This window comes from Herpailurus yagouaroundi, unplaced genomic scaffold (genome assembly GCF_014898765.1).
Source record: "Herpailurus yagouaroundi ecotype Mexico unplaced genomic scaffold, PumYag 142, whole genome shotgun sequence".
Classification (NCBI taxonomy): domain Eukaryota; kingdom Metazoa; phylum Chordata; class Mammalia; order Carnivora; family Felidae; genus Herpailurus; species Herpailurus yagouaroundi.
The window spans coordinates 62,280,212-62,295,253 of record NW_024412397.1 but is presented as its reverse complement, the minus strand read 5'-3'; the positions used below and the strand labels follow the sequence as shown (position 1 = coordinate 62,295,253).

Below are 15,042 nucleotides of genomic sequence, written 5' to 3'. Positions count from 1 at the left end.
CCCCGGCAAGGATTCGGGCCCCACGCGGAGCCCTGCTCCTCTACGCCTCGTGCCCTCCTACCCCCGGCCCCACCCCCCACCCCGCCCCCGGCCCCGCGCCGCACCCCTCTCGATTTACGTCTAGCTTCTTGCTCCGCCAGGCCCCGCCCTGAGGCTGGCCTCTCCCCGTCAAACCCCGCCCCGCCAGCTCTCGGTCCCGCCCCGAGACCAGCCCCGCCAGCTCCACGCTGAACCCCGCCCCGCGCTCCTACCGCGAGAAGGGTGGGTGCTGGGGACTGTGGGCCAGGAACAGAAGCCCCGGAACCTGACCGGAGCAAGGTCCCGGGGCGGGGTTCGTGCGCGGCCGAGGCCACGACTGCAGCCGGGCATCCGATATGCAGTGGGCGCCGACGCGTCTGAGCCAGTTGGGGGCGCCTCCGACCCTCTCGCCCCTGCCGGGCGGCCCGTGCGCACGTGGCTCGAGAGGCGGCCAGGCCGAAGGCTCTTCGTTCAGCTGCTAACGGGTTGCTCTTCCCTCAGCGGAAAGCCACAGGACGCTGGGGTTGTCGGCCGGCTCGGTCACCCGCGGACGCCCGCCCTCACAAAGCGCCTGTGTTCCTGAATGTTTCGTTGCAAACGAGAAGCCTTCACCCCAACTAAAACCACACACAACGATGACAGTGAATTTTACAAACTGTCTGAACTCAGAATTCCCATGTGGAGCCCAAACCGAGCAGCCTTTCTCTGTAATGAGGAATGACCTTTTCGACCTTGGATTATTTAACGCTGTTGAACACTGGCACCACCTAAACATAAATACAAGGCATTTCCTGAGAGTGTGTCTGTGATTTCCAGGAGTTTAATTTCATAAGCTGCTCTGCCTATCCCTTTATAAAATATGCTGACCCATATAGAATTATTCTGGAGTGCCACTTCTCAGAGTCTGGGAGAACAATGGGAGTTTGTACAAGAACCTCGATGGGACATTTTTTTACACAAATAACCTAATGATGGAATTAAATGCTTTTAGATTTTGTCTGTGAGCACTTTATGTTGAAACATCTTGCAGAGAAACTTGAGGTTTACGGTGTAAAGAGGTGAAAATTACAGACCATGAAGAGGAATTAGGAAGCCAGAGCTGGATAGGGCTTTAGTCTGCGCTCTAGCCTTGCCCAACAGCTCAGAAAACTAGGCCAAGAATTGCCCCAGCTCCCACCAACGGCCATTTGGGGGCAGCTAAAGGGATGCTCTGCTTCATCTTCTTTGTTCCAGTTTTTCATGGTTTTCAAGATACAGAGCTGGACTTTTGAAAATACATAAGACTGTGTTCTGAATGCTTTACTCTGAAATTAATGCATTCATTTGTTGATCTTCATGGCAGGTTTTCGTTAGAGATCCCTTCCAACACCAAGCAAAATTAGGAAGTTACAAAATTTCTCTTTGGTGTCTTCTTAGCTCCCCTTTCTGAACACATCGTGCTACCGTCTGTCCTGGACCAATCTAGGAGCTCAATTACATCTTGAGATAAGCTCTTATGGACCTCAGCCTATCTAAACATCTAGAGAAAAAGACTTCATAACTTCATTGCTTAACTTCCAGATATCTTAAGGTAGAATCATGTGGTTTTTTTTACCAGAATGAAGTTTGGAGCCAGCCAGATTTTCCTAAGTCAAAATATTGGCCTCATTTCTTCCATGCTATGTGGATTTGAGTAAGTTACAAATAACCTTCTTTGCCTCAGTTTTAATTGCTCCTCAAAAAATAGGGTATTTGGGTGGGAGAGAGGGGAAACTGGGTGATGGGCATTGAGGAGGGCACTTGTTGGGATGAGTACTGGGTGTTGTATGTAAGCCAATTTGACAATAAATTATATTTTTTAAACAACAGGGTTTTTGTTATGTATTATATACGTTAATATACATGTATTTGGTACTAGTGTGTTTGCTACCGTTTTTAAAGACTGGCTCACCAGTGTACCATAAAGTGATCCACATGTTGCTGGGCACATAGTAGGAGTTTAGTAAATATCTGTTAATCATTGAATACTGAAACCAGCTTTTTCTAATGGATTATCCAAGTTTCTCGTGCTTTACTGACGATTCTCTGTGGAAACACAAAATAGTTCTTCATCATCATGACCTATATGCTAGTCTGCTAGTTACCTCTTTCAGAGGCCCTGGGAAATCACATTTACTTTGGTAAGCCCCTAGAGTACCGTGCTCTGCCTTGAAAAGCTACTTCTTAACTGTCCCTTCCACCCCCACCCTGAGGGTGCAGCCTCAGTGGGCACTCTGGTCACCAGGATGTGAAATGCAGTCAAAGAATAGAGGGGGGAGGGAGGCAGTGAGAGAGTAGATGGGCACTCATGACAGACTGTCTCCTTTTGCCTTACTCTTTATACCCTTATTAATCTGGGAGTCCTCTCGCCTCATGTCCTTTCTGGAACAAAGCAGGGTCTAAATAAAATGTCAACAATGTTTTTCTATTCTACCTACTTCTCTAGCTTCCCAGGTCATTTTGAAATCTGATCTGATTCAGGCCAAGACTCACTGATTAGGACATTTGATGAGCTTTGTCCTTTCATCTCATCTGACTCCCTAGAAGTAGGCCCAGGGTAAACATTTGACCATTCTTGGCCTCAGGTGTGGAAATTTGGTGTTAAGTGCTGAATTTTGTCTCCCCCCCAAATTCGTGTGTTGAAGTCCTAACCCACAGCACCTCAGAATGTGTCTACAGACACATTGGAGATAGGGCCTTTAAATAGGTAATCATGTTAAAATGAGGTTCTTAGGATGGGCCCTAATCCAGTATGACTGATGCCGTTATAAGAAAAGGGAAGCCAAGAAGACAGGCCTCAGGAGAAACCAAAGCTGTGGACACCTTGACCTTGGACTTCTCACCTCCAGAACTGTGAGGAAATACATTTCTGTTTTTAAGCCACCCAGTCTGGGGTACTTTGCAGCTTTAGCAAATTGATACAGTTGGGAGTTAAAGAGGTTCATCACCACACTTAGGGCTACAGAGAGCTTTTCTCAGCTAAGAGGCCTTGTAGAAGGCCATAGGGAGTCTGGCTCTCCAGGATGCAACAACAGAGCCAACACTCTGTCTACCGCCCAGCTCCCTGCCAAGCTGTGCGGGGGTGGGGTGGGGGGGGTCACTTATGCAATAATCAAAGTCAACCAACCCCACAACTTCTCACTAAATTAAGTCAGACAGGTGATTACCAACACATGCTCTGTATTTAAATATCACCCAATGTTCTATGCATGGCTCCACAACAAAGAACCATTCTTGGAGACCTTGCAAAACTCTGTTCCAGCAGAATTGTCTATAAAAAACATCCTCTGAAGGTTATCTCTCCTCATTTATTTCCACTGTAAAACTGGAGATGCTTTTTCTTACTCTGGAAAAAACTTCCAGGTCATCATTCCCACTAAGGAAGCAGTCAATGGGGTCATTACCCCTCCTGCTGAGTGTGACCTTGTACCAGATAAGCCCTGAGAATTCACCAGGTGTGCTGGCTTTCAGAATTTTGCAAAGTTTTTCTGGAACCCCTGTTTCCCCTTTGCTGTGCTCTCCACTCACTGCTTATTTCCATGCTATGTCTGTCGGTCTTACTACTGTGGATCCTGGAGATCTACAACAAAGCTTCATGAAATTGTACTTCAATTTCTGTTAACCTAACCTTAACCTGTTAACTTTCTTTCATTCTGTTAACCTAACCTTAACCTGCAAGACCTCAGTCTTGTAAAATAAATGTCCAATATTTCCAGTTCCATGCACCTGAAATTCTGCATGAGGAAGTTCATGACATTGATGATTCTAGCAGAGTAGATGAGATTTCACAACCCATGGACCCAGAGGTATTACGTGCAACTCTATTTCCCCATAACTGGATTCCCTCTCTAGCTTCCTCCCCTACCCGATGGCAGAAAAGTTACTTCCAGGACAATTCAGACATGTCCGAGTTTTCAGACTTTTTCAAGTTCACAATTCAATTAATTCAGCTTTGAGCTCTCCCTGCTTTCCCTAGGTGGGTCCATACAAAGGGGGCTCAGCCGTGGGAGAGGACTCTTGCCCTTTGAACCTCTCTCTGTCTTATGCTAGCTGATGCTGATATGAGACCTGCTCCATCCAGGCCACTATGATGATTCCTTCCTTTGACAGCCTCCGCCATCCTAATCTCGGGTATTGACAGACCGTGCTAGTTTTTTTCCTTAACCCCCAGGTCCCTTCGGGTCTCGGGCAACCCCTCTCCGGGGCACTGGCGCTATGGGATGCTCCCCAGGGGACGTTCCCAGCCTGGTCTTTCCAGTTTGGACATTTCCCCCTTTACTGGCTCACCCTCCCCCAAGCTGGTGTCGTGTGGAAGGAAATCAGGTCCGTGCACGCTTCCCAGGTCCTGCCAGGAAGGGGCCCAGGCTTCCTAAAGTTTTCCAGGAAAAGTCCTCCTCCCCCGCTACCCCCCAGCTCCGCCCTTCTGCGGGAGGGGGCAGCGTGGCTGGCTTTAAGCTTTAACTCTTCCGTCACAGCAGTGCTCCTTCTGTGTCTCACGCCATCCGGATCTCCGATCTCCCGGGGGAGGAGGCGGTGGTGGGAGGGACACAACCTCTGCCTCATCATATCTTTTTCAAAATTTGTATTTTGTTCGTCAGCACTGACCAAATGGGTATGCTTTGTTCTGAGTTCTTCTCCTGGTACGTATCCCTTTCCCCTTAGGGTAATTCACCCTCAGGTCTCTCTGCTGGGGGAAGGTTCTTGGGGTTGAAAAGGAATGGACATGGGACCATACTAACAAACTCTTCCATCTGCCTGTATTTTAAAATTGGATTGTTTTCAGGCAAATGTTTCTCCGCCTTTTTATTGAAAGCTTATGCTCCATTTGCAAAGCTTTTTTTTTTTTAACCTAAAAAGGCATTGTTACATTACGGTGGAGAAAGTTTGTTTGATAGTAGTTACAAAACGCTACGAAGTTATTAATAACATTTGAGAGGAAGACACGGTGAGACTCTGTTGCATTTAATCCAATTATCAAAACACTGGACATTTTTGAAGTGGATGGAACACTGACCAGCACTGAGTCAGGCAATTCCTCTCAAAGCTTTATGTCTTCATCACACAGTCGCTGGCTTTTCAAGTGTTCATACTTGCACTTTCTTTTTCGGGTTGTTTTGGTAACTGCAGAAAGGGGGAAGTGCACAAATGTGCTCAGTCCTGCCAGACCTTTCTTCACCTTGCAGTTCATTTTTCACATTTCCTTCTTCCTTAAGAGTATCTTAAGTACTCCCTCATTAGTGATAATAGTCTGCATCGGCTCCAATGCTTAGAGTAACAAATAACAAGCTTCCTGAACCAACTTTGTGGCATGAAGCCCCTTAAACAGTTCACCTGCCTTTGGAAAGCAGATTAAGTTTATTAAAATGGAGTTTCTGGCAATAATCAAAATCGTCATCTTTTAATTAAGGCATTTTTAAAAAATTAACTCATTTTGAGAGAGAGAGAGAGAGGGAGAGAGAGAGAGAGAGAGAGAGAGAGAGAGAGAGAGAGAGAGAAAGCGTGCACATGCAGGCAGGGGAGAGGCAGAGAAAGAGAATCCCAAGCATGCTCAGGACAGAGCCCAACACCGGGCTCAATCTCAAGAATCATGAGATCATGACCTGAGTGGAAGTCAAGAGTTGGTGGCTTAACTGACTGAGCCACCCAGGCGCCCCTAAGGCCATGTTTTATATTACACTTTAAAAATGTTTGTTTATTTATTTTTGAGAGAGAGAGAGAACACAGTGGGGGGGAGGGCAGAGAGAGACAGGGAGACACAGAATCCAAAGCAGGCTCCAGGCTCTGAGTTGTCAGCACAGAGCCCAACATGGGGCTCAAACCCATGAATTGTGAGATCATGACCTGAGCCGAACTCATGTTCAACCGACTGAGCCACCCAAATGCCCCTAAACTTTAAAAAATCTAATCTGAACTTAAAAAAAAAGGTGCTTTTTAGTACAGTTAAAAATTGTGTTTATACACACATGAAGAGAGAGAGAGAGAGCACATCACCATATGCCTTTAGGGAATATATAGCTGACAGAGGAAAGCTAGCAAATAAAGAATCTCAAGAATTTTCATTTCTAAGGCAGCCATTGCTTTTAAGCTAGCATATTTTTCACTTTGAAGGATGCATATGAGATTTAAATGAGATATGTGCATTCTACCCGTCTCTCACAAAAAGGAAATATTTTGATCAGTATTAACGTTTGAGTCTCTTCTGCCAAGAGAGGAAACCAGTTTAAGAGGAAAATAAAACAAAGATAAATTTCATATTTTTGTGTGGATTTATCCCCACAGATATCATTTGTTTATTCATTCATGCGTTCATTTATTCAACAGGCATATCTTCATGACATAGTGGCTCTTGTTCAGGGAAACAAGAAGAGAGGGTGATTCTATATTATCAGTTCTATATTATCAGTTATTTCGGTTGGTGGCTTTGCACATGGAAGGTGGCCACCACTGAGTTGAGTTGGAAATGTCTCTGGGCAGGGGAAAATATCATGTAGGGCTTAAGAGAAAGAGGATGGGAAAACTGGTAGATGAGCGTAGCAACAGATTGTCATTAGATTGTCTTTGGAAACTGGTTTGCAGAGTCAGACAAAATCCGGGGGACAGGTGCAGAATTCAATCAACTGTCACTGTCACATCAGTGAGAGCTGTGGTCCCAGCAATAGGAAGAATGTGAAAATGAAGCACAATGTCATCAAGTTCAAAAGCCTGGGGCAGACACCTTGTCTTCCTGGAATTGGGTTGAGCGTTGTTCCTTCAGTGGAGGGGCATCTTTTAAGTGAAGAAATTAAGTGAATTAAATGAAGAAATGTAGGATGTAGAATTAAGTGAAGAAATACTAAAGAGAACCAAACTCATAATCCCAGGATCTCCATGTTAAGGGATTGTCGGTGAACACATATACATTAAATGTATAAATGTAATCTAAAAATTTAAATGCACTAAACAAAACAATCATATTATAATAAAAAAATCACTTTTTAGAAGTGATTGTTTAAATTTGCTAAACAAAATATGAATTAAGTTGAACTAGAAACTTAGTAATAAAAATTATAGGACCAAAACCACCTGTTTCCTCTGCACAAATACCATCCTCGAGGACACTAAACAACTCCCTGACTCATATGACTCTCCCTTCAAAGCCTATTTCTTTTGGAGGTAATGGTGATTGTGGGGGGGGGCCATCATTGAGACCAGAGACAGAAAGCAAAGTAAAACAAAGATATTTCTTTTATTCCGACATGAGAGGTCTCTTGAAGTTGTTAAAGTTAACTTCTACAAAGTCAATTCTACTTTTCATTACTTAGGGAAAAAAAGTCTTCATATTTATATCACGAGCATTGTTCTCATGTCTTCTGCATTCTGGAACTTGATTTGCCTTTTGTTTGCTATTTGCAGTGCTTTCTAACATTTGTAACAAATGACATACTTGAACACTCAAGTTGCCGGGGTTCTAGTTTTCTTCTTTTTCTTCTTCTTCTTCTTCTTCTTCTTCTTCTTCTTCTTCTTCTTCTTCTTTTTCTTCTTCTTCTTTTAAATTTTTGAAGTTTATTTATTTTGAGAGAGACAGAGACAGCATGAGTGGGGGGAGGGGCAGAGAGAGAGAGGAGAGAGAATCCCAAGCAGTCTCCGTGCCACCAGCACAAAGCCTGATGTGGGGCTCGAACTCACAAAACCTGGAGATCGTGACCTGAGCTGAAACCAAGAGTCAGACGCTTAACCGGCTGAGCACTCAGGCACCCTTAATTTTCTTATCTCATGTTGATGGACTGTTGTATCCACTTTGTGTCTTATAAAATGGTTTCACATAAGGTGGGAGCATATTTCCCCAGGATTCCAAATAGTTTTGTGATTAAAGGTGAAGCCTTCTGGAAACAGGGGAAAAAGAGAAAATGGGTGCCATCCATTGATCCCTAAATCTCAGAAACAAAAACAAGGAGATACATTCTGAGGCCATATTGTTAAGGTTAAGCCAGAGTTTGAATATCTAGTTATTGCATGACCCCACCCACAGTAAGAGCATCATTAAAACAAACCTGTCTCAGGGCTACTGCAGAGCACAGACTTTGGGGAATTCAACAGGCCACCGACACGGCTACTCTCTAGCTGCCCTCCAGAAGAATGTACATGTTTGTGGTAGACTCCAGATTTAAGCAGCGCCAAAGAGAACACACTCCTTATTTTGCAATGTGAGCATGTAGAAAATACACTGAAAGGACTCTAAAATTTGCCCAGCAGGATGAACAGAAATCTTAGGCATAAAGTCCAGCTGAATCAAGGAGTTTCTATCTCCTTCTGCTTGCTGGAACAACAACTCAAGCCGGCACCACTTGTCTGTGTCACAATGGCTTGAAACATTTCTAAATCTAATACACCCCTTCCCACTGTGCAAGAAAAAATATGCAAACATGGACAGATGATTGGAAACATTCATTTCCAACTGATTTGCAAAATTGAAAGATTTTTCAAGATGTTACCAAAAACAGGGGCACCTGGGTGGCTCAGTTGGTTAAGTGTCTGACTTTGGTTCAGGTCATGATCTTGTGGTCTGTGAGTTCAAGCCCCACATCCGGCTCTGTGCTGACAGACTGGAGCCTGCTTTGGATTCTGTGTCTCCCTCTCTCTCTGCACCTCCCTCGCTCGCACTTTGTCTCTATCTCAAAAAATAAATACACATTAAAAACATTTTTACAAAGATTTAAATAAATTTATATAAAAAAGATGTTACCAAAAATGTAGATTCTTATTTGCCTAAAATGAATCAAAAAGAATTCAAATAAGAAATTTTAAAAATAATACATCATTATTCATAATAGTATGTGAACAACCTAAGTGTTAACAGATGAATGGATAAAGAAAATGTGGTAGGTGGATAGATAGATGATAGATAGATCATAGTTCAGCCTTTAACATGAAGGAAATCCTGTCATTTCTGATAACATGGATGAGTCTGGTGGGTATTATACTAAGTGAAAAAAGCCAGACAGAAAGCATGGTGTCACTTATATGTGTAATCTGAAAAAACAGTCCGACTCATAGAAACAGAGAGTGGAACAGTGGTGCCACGGCCTGGGGGTTGGGGGAAATAGGGAGAGGTTGGTAAAAGGTTAAAACCTTTCCGCTATAAGATGAATGAGATTGGAAGATCTAATGTATTAACATGGTGAATATAGCTGATGAAAGTATCTTGTAGAACTGATTTTTTTTTAAGACCATAGAACTTCAATGTTCTCATCAGAAAAAAAGGAGGAGGTAAGTATATGAGGTGATGTGTTAATTAACTCAACGGAGGGGGGAAGCTCTTTCACAACATATAGATGTATCAAATCATCACATTGTACACTTTAAATATCCTACAATTTTACCTGTCAATTATGCCTCAGTAACGCTGAAAAAATAATAATAGTCGATGACACATTGTCCAGCAGTGATTTGTTGTGTAAACTAAATTTTTGTTTTGGATCAGCTAGTTCTTTTTTTTTTTAATGTTTTTTTTTTAATGTTTATTTGTTTTTGACAGACTGAGCACAAGTGGGGGAGGGGCAGAGAGGGAGAGAGAGAGAGGGAGACGCAGAATCCAAAGCAGGTTCCGAGCTCTGAGCTGTCAGCACAGAGCGTGATGCAGGGCTTGAACTCATGAACTGTGAAATCATGACCTGAGCTGAAGTCTGACACTTAACTGACTGAACCATCCAGGTGCCCCTGGATCAACTTTTTAACCAAATTATTTTGGATCAAATGGTCTGCCACACAAAATGCGGATGAAGAGGGTATATACAGCAAAGATAGAGGACAGGATCATATTTTTCCAAAAGTGCATTCTCAGTCTTGTCCTAAGGCTAGTGGGACTTCCAATGGGTGTACCTGTGGGAGAGGAGGGAAGGAAAGGGAGGTGAATGGGGGGACAGCAACATCAGCCCAGACTTGCTTATCTTTCCAGGTCCTCAAATCTTGATCTGTAGGCTCTTTTTGGCACAAGAGACCCTTTGAGTGATTGCTAATCCCTCTCACCCCACCCCCCAACTCCCACCCCAGTCTGGGGAACTTGTCTTCCCTGCCAGTTGTTCCATGGGCTCTGTGGAAAAGGCTGAGGCAGGGAAAGATTGGCTCAGTACTCAGACACTGCAGCAGCAGAAATGGTTCATAGCTTCCCCATATTCTAAGATCATTAAGAATCAAATGTCTTTAGAATAAATACTCTGTGGTGCCTGGGAGTGGGAAAAGAGATGTGATTTATCAGGCAATGACCTTGTCCTCTTAGAGTAGCTCAGGACGTTGAAGGAGAATTGGACATGAATGTGATAAATTATCCTGAACTTTCAATGTATTCGGACGGGGCTTGGGTAACTCCTCTTAAGTATGGTTGTTCTTTTTTTTTTTTTTTTTAATGTTTATTTATTTTTGAGAGAGAGTGCGAGAGGGGAGGGGCAGAGACAGAGAGAGAGAGAGACAGAGGATCCAAGGCAGGCTCTACGCTGACAGCAGCAAGCCTGTTATGGGGCTCAAACTCAGGAACTGAACCCTGAGATCATGCCCTGAGCTGAAGTGGGATGCTCAACCCGACTGAGCCACCCAGTGCCTCAGTATGTTTATTTTTAAATGGTGTGTGTCCATCTGAAAGGAGGACAAGAGGTGTGGACTAAAGCAGTTTGTGTCTGAGCACTTCACGGTTACTACTGTCCAAAGCTTAGATCAGCCCCGAAAGCAAAACAGGTAGAAGCCTACTCTCTTTTTGGGCTTTGGGCCCATCTTTGTTTCTCATGCACCCTCCTCCCATTGCTGCTACTGTGACAGGCTTTCTCATTGAGACCCCCACCCCCACCCCAATGTACCCATTTCTCTGTTAAACCCCTGCCCTCAACACACACACAAACTCAGCATCTTCACAGAAAGCTCTTCCTCTCTCTTCTGGTCCTAAGTGAAAGCAGGCTGTCTCTAGCAATAAGGCACCCCTTCTGGAAACTTTTCTGCATCTCTAGGGCCTGGGGTATGTGAGTGAGGACAGAAGGATGGGGGTGGGGAGAAGGAGGTTAGTGTTCCCTCATCCCTTCACATTTTACACCTTGCTCTCCTGACTTCAGGGGAGACGCCAACTCCAAGGAGATCCCTCCCACACAGCAACTCCACCATCCTCAGGGTGTTAACTTCAAGGTCATCATTCACATTTTGCAGAGTCCATCTCCAGGATTATAGTTTTTTAACCCTCCCTCGGCCTATCCCATTTTTCCAGATTTTGCCAACGTTTAAAAGAACGACAGACTGCAGTAGTCTCAGAGGTTCTTGACCTCCTGCCTCCAATGTGTTCATCCCCATTCCCATATTCCACTCCCTGTCTGAACTGTCCATACTTCTTTCTGTCCTGCACCTATTCCCACTATCTTAACTGTCCTGATACCTCCAAGAGTGGAGCACCGCAAAGGATATGACTTCAGACCCAACGTAGGCTCAGGGTCCAGGTATGCTACTCGCTAGGACATCAGGCTTTACCTGAGACCTTATCTCTTTCACTTCACTTTCTGGTCATCTATAAAGTGATATCACACCAACTTCATAGGGCAGTCACAAGCAGTAAATGAAGTAACAGCTAAAAGATCTGGCACATAGTAGGTGCTCATTAATGTTGGCCACTTTCCATTCCCTCGACTTTGGTGCTTCTCAGCAATGCTTTTCCTCTCCCCTTCACTGACGTTTCCAAACCTCTGCTCACTGTCCAAATGCCCTATTGCACTAAGTCCAAATGCACTAAAACTAAGAGGTAATCACCATGGTAACACACAGCACCCTTCCCCTGCACTCATTTTCCCCTGTTTCAAAAGATGCACTTCTCTGTTTCCTCCCTATTGTGCTCTGGACCCATTCCCTCCAATTTCCCTCTGGACCTCACTTCATCAATTACTTCCTCTCTCTGGTATGTTTACTCCCTACAGCCATTTCCACCGACTATTTCTTCCTCCTTGCTCCGCCCATGATGTCTGCCTCTTCTTAAATATCTTCTGTTGACCTTGCACCCCTTCTAGTCACCACCTTCCCATTGTGTCTGGATCTCCTTGAAAGAGCCTTCCCTCTCCTCAGTGCCCAGCCAGCCAGCTGCCCCTCAACCTGCTGCAGGGCATGTGGCTTCCTGTGTCACCCACCTCACCTGCTTTCATGAATGTCGCCAGTGCCCTTCTGAGTGCTGCATACAAGAGACTTTTTAATCTTTTTTTCCTACTTCAATTCTCAACAGCATTTCACTCTGGGGGTGACTTCTTGTAGTGCTCTACTCTTTGTGTCCAGGACCTCAATATCTGCTGGTATATTTTTTTACATGATTGTGGCCACTCCTTTTTCAGTCTCCTTTGAAAACTATTGGTTCCTCTTGTCTAAGTCCACTCTCTCCAACATATACTGTGTGCCTATTGAGTGCCAGACCTGTGTGGATGGATGTGTTGCAGACAGACTAAGACTATAATAATAGAAGCACAGTCCGAAGCTGTACAAAGACAAGACCCACCCTGGAGCGTGGTCAGGAAAGGCTTCATGGAGAGGTGAGAGGAAGAGTAGGTGTCCACAACCAGACAAGGAAAGAAAGGATATTTTAGGCAGAAGAAACATTCCCAGGGCAATGCCTGAAAGGTAGACGGAAGCAGATTTACAGAAGTAGAATTCTGAGTAACACAAGTCTCAGAGGTACTATGTTCCTCTGTTTCAGTGTTCTCAACCAGTGTGATTTTGTTCTTCAGGGGACATTTGGCAATGTCTGGAGACACTTTGGGTTGTCATGATGTGGGGAGTGCTATTAACATCTGGTGGATAGAGGCCAAGGATACTGTAAAATATCCCACAATGCACAGCATAGCCCCCTCCCCTCCCCAGCAAAGAATCGTCCAGCTCAAAATGTTAATAACGCTGAGGTTGAGACATCATGTTTTATTCTAACTTTAGCCTGAGGAGTCTGGCTCCAGGCCAAGTTTCAACGTGTGATGTTTTCAGACCAGACTACAGGCAATTACAAAGTTTTACCTGGCAGGTCTCATAAGGGGTAGGCTCTGCCCTACCCATGCTAGACTTGGTGCTCAGCCAGGGCACTGCAGTTTTCTGGATAGTGTTGCAAAGACTCAGAGGCAAGCCCCACCGCGCTGCACCCCCACCCCCCACCCCAGCCCTGCTCTGAGGCATATCTGCAAGCCTGGCCCAAACACCCCCACTTCCAGGCCTCTTTTTGTGGGGGGGGTTGTCTCAGATGAGGCCTTTCTCAGGACCTCTGCCAAGACCACCTGGTCTGGGGGGCCTTGAAGACACTACTCTCCGCTCTGACTCAGCATTCAGTACTTTTCCACTCTTAGCCTTCCTCACCTCTACCTCCCCAGGCCCCCAGGTCCTGGCGGCTCTGCTCTCTGACTGGCTGTAGACCTAGTCACATTGTACAATTATTTGGCTTTCTTTGTCTTCGAATCTGAGAGGCCCTTAATGATTTTAGAGCTGAGTGAACAAAAGCATGTGTCAGTTTTCCAGACGGCAAACCTAAGAGGGGTAATTCACAGCAGATGATCGGAAAAGGCTTCAAGGAATTTTGTGGACAGCTTGGCAAAGGAAAATTTCACTGGGGTCAGTGGAAACTCCTCTGTTTAGGTCTCAAAGAGTGTGCAAGTGCGGAGTGAGTGCCTAGGGTTACCTAGCACTTGCGGGACCAGCACCCCGAAATGTTAGGATTCCCTGGTATTTAGAGTCATGTAGGTTAGACTCCAATTGTACTCTGGCTGGGTAGGTCATCCTGGAGTGTGTTATTCAGTTTTTGACATGCTCGAAAAAGTTATTTGCTTAAATTTGTGACTAAAGGCATTTCATTGTGCAGCCATGCGTGCTCATGACACAAAGTCTTCATGAGGGCATGTATTGACAGGTCTCCTCTCAGCTCGGACACTGTCTCCCACTTTCCTTCTCCAGAGGCAGTGACTGGTTCATGCAACCATTTTTTAGGAGGGTCCGTGACAAATCTGAATACGTCCAAGGAAACAATTGGGTCAACGAAGGAGGCTTATCTCGGAGAAGGAAAAACCTCTCAGCATGGTGGAGAATGAGGTAACATGAAGAAGTCTCAGGAAAAGAGATTGGAACAGAAGTGGATTTGCTATGGCTTTCATGGAATAGAAGCTTCTGGGCCCCTCACCTGCGCTATCTTCTTTGAAGACTTCCACCTAATATCACGTTTATCATTGTTATTCTTTTTTTTCTAAAGGAGAGCCCTCCCCCCACCCCAAGTTGAATAAGATCAGCTCCACTAATTCTGGATCCACCCCTGAGCTAGAATTAATCTACATAATTCCTTGGGACAAAACTAGGATTAATAGTAGAAAGTTACAATGAGGCAAACATTGCTCAAGATCTGGAAATTCTCCCAGTTAGAGCTATTAAAAATTGGGATGGGCTGCAGAAAACCAGAAAGTACGTCATTGGATGCCTTGGGTAAAAGCGAATGAGGCAGGGTTGTTGTAAGAGGGGCTGATGATCTCTCCCAACTCTAGGAATCAAAGTCTCTGAGATAAGCTACAGAGAGGGCACTGAGACAGCATTTGCTTGCCTATGTATTAATAGTAGGGACCCCAAGTCCAATAGCAGGGACCCCCAAGTCCAGGCACGTATAGTTTGCTAGGTTTAAGTCACTGTATTAAAAAAAAAAATAATAAAAATATTCAGAAGCATTCAGTGTTCCACGATGAACTTTCTCAAACATATTCAAACCAGTAGGAAGTCACTGAATCGAGTTGGCAATAGACTCCTAATCTATTACTCCTAATCTCCTGCTCCTCCAGCCATGCTCCCAGATGCTGGATTCCTTGCTCAAAATCAGCTAGAGGCGTGGTTGTATTCCTTCGGTAAGGTCTCCAGCGCAGAGAGAAGTGGCCGCACCCCACCATCACAGTAATGTTTGTTGCTGTTGAACTGTCAAGCGCAGTGGCCACTGGTCCTTTCAGGCACATCAGTAGACGCTTCCTCACGACGAACCACTGGCAATCATTTCACTACTAGTGA

The 15,042-nt window shown here is 44.8% G+C and overlaps 1 long non-coding RNA gene across 1 annotated transcript; it reads left to right on the top strand.

The window, feature by feature from the left end:
- The first annotated feature begins 3,332 nt into the window (after positions 1–3,332).
- Positions 3,333–14,715, top strand: LOC121033201 (uncharacterized). The gene is made up of 2 exons (XR_005791771.1): positions 3,333–4,676; positions 13,990–14,715. It is a non-coding gene; the product is annotated as an uncharacterized LOC121033201 (long non-coding RNA).
- Positions 14,716–15,042: the final 327 nt, after the last annotated feature.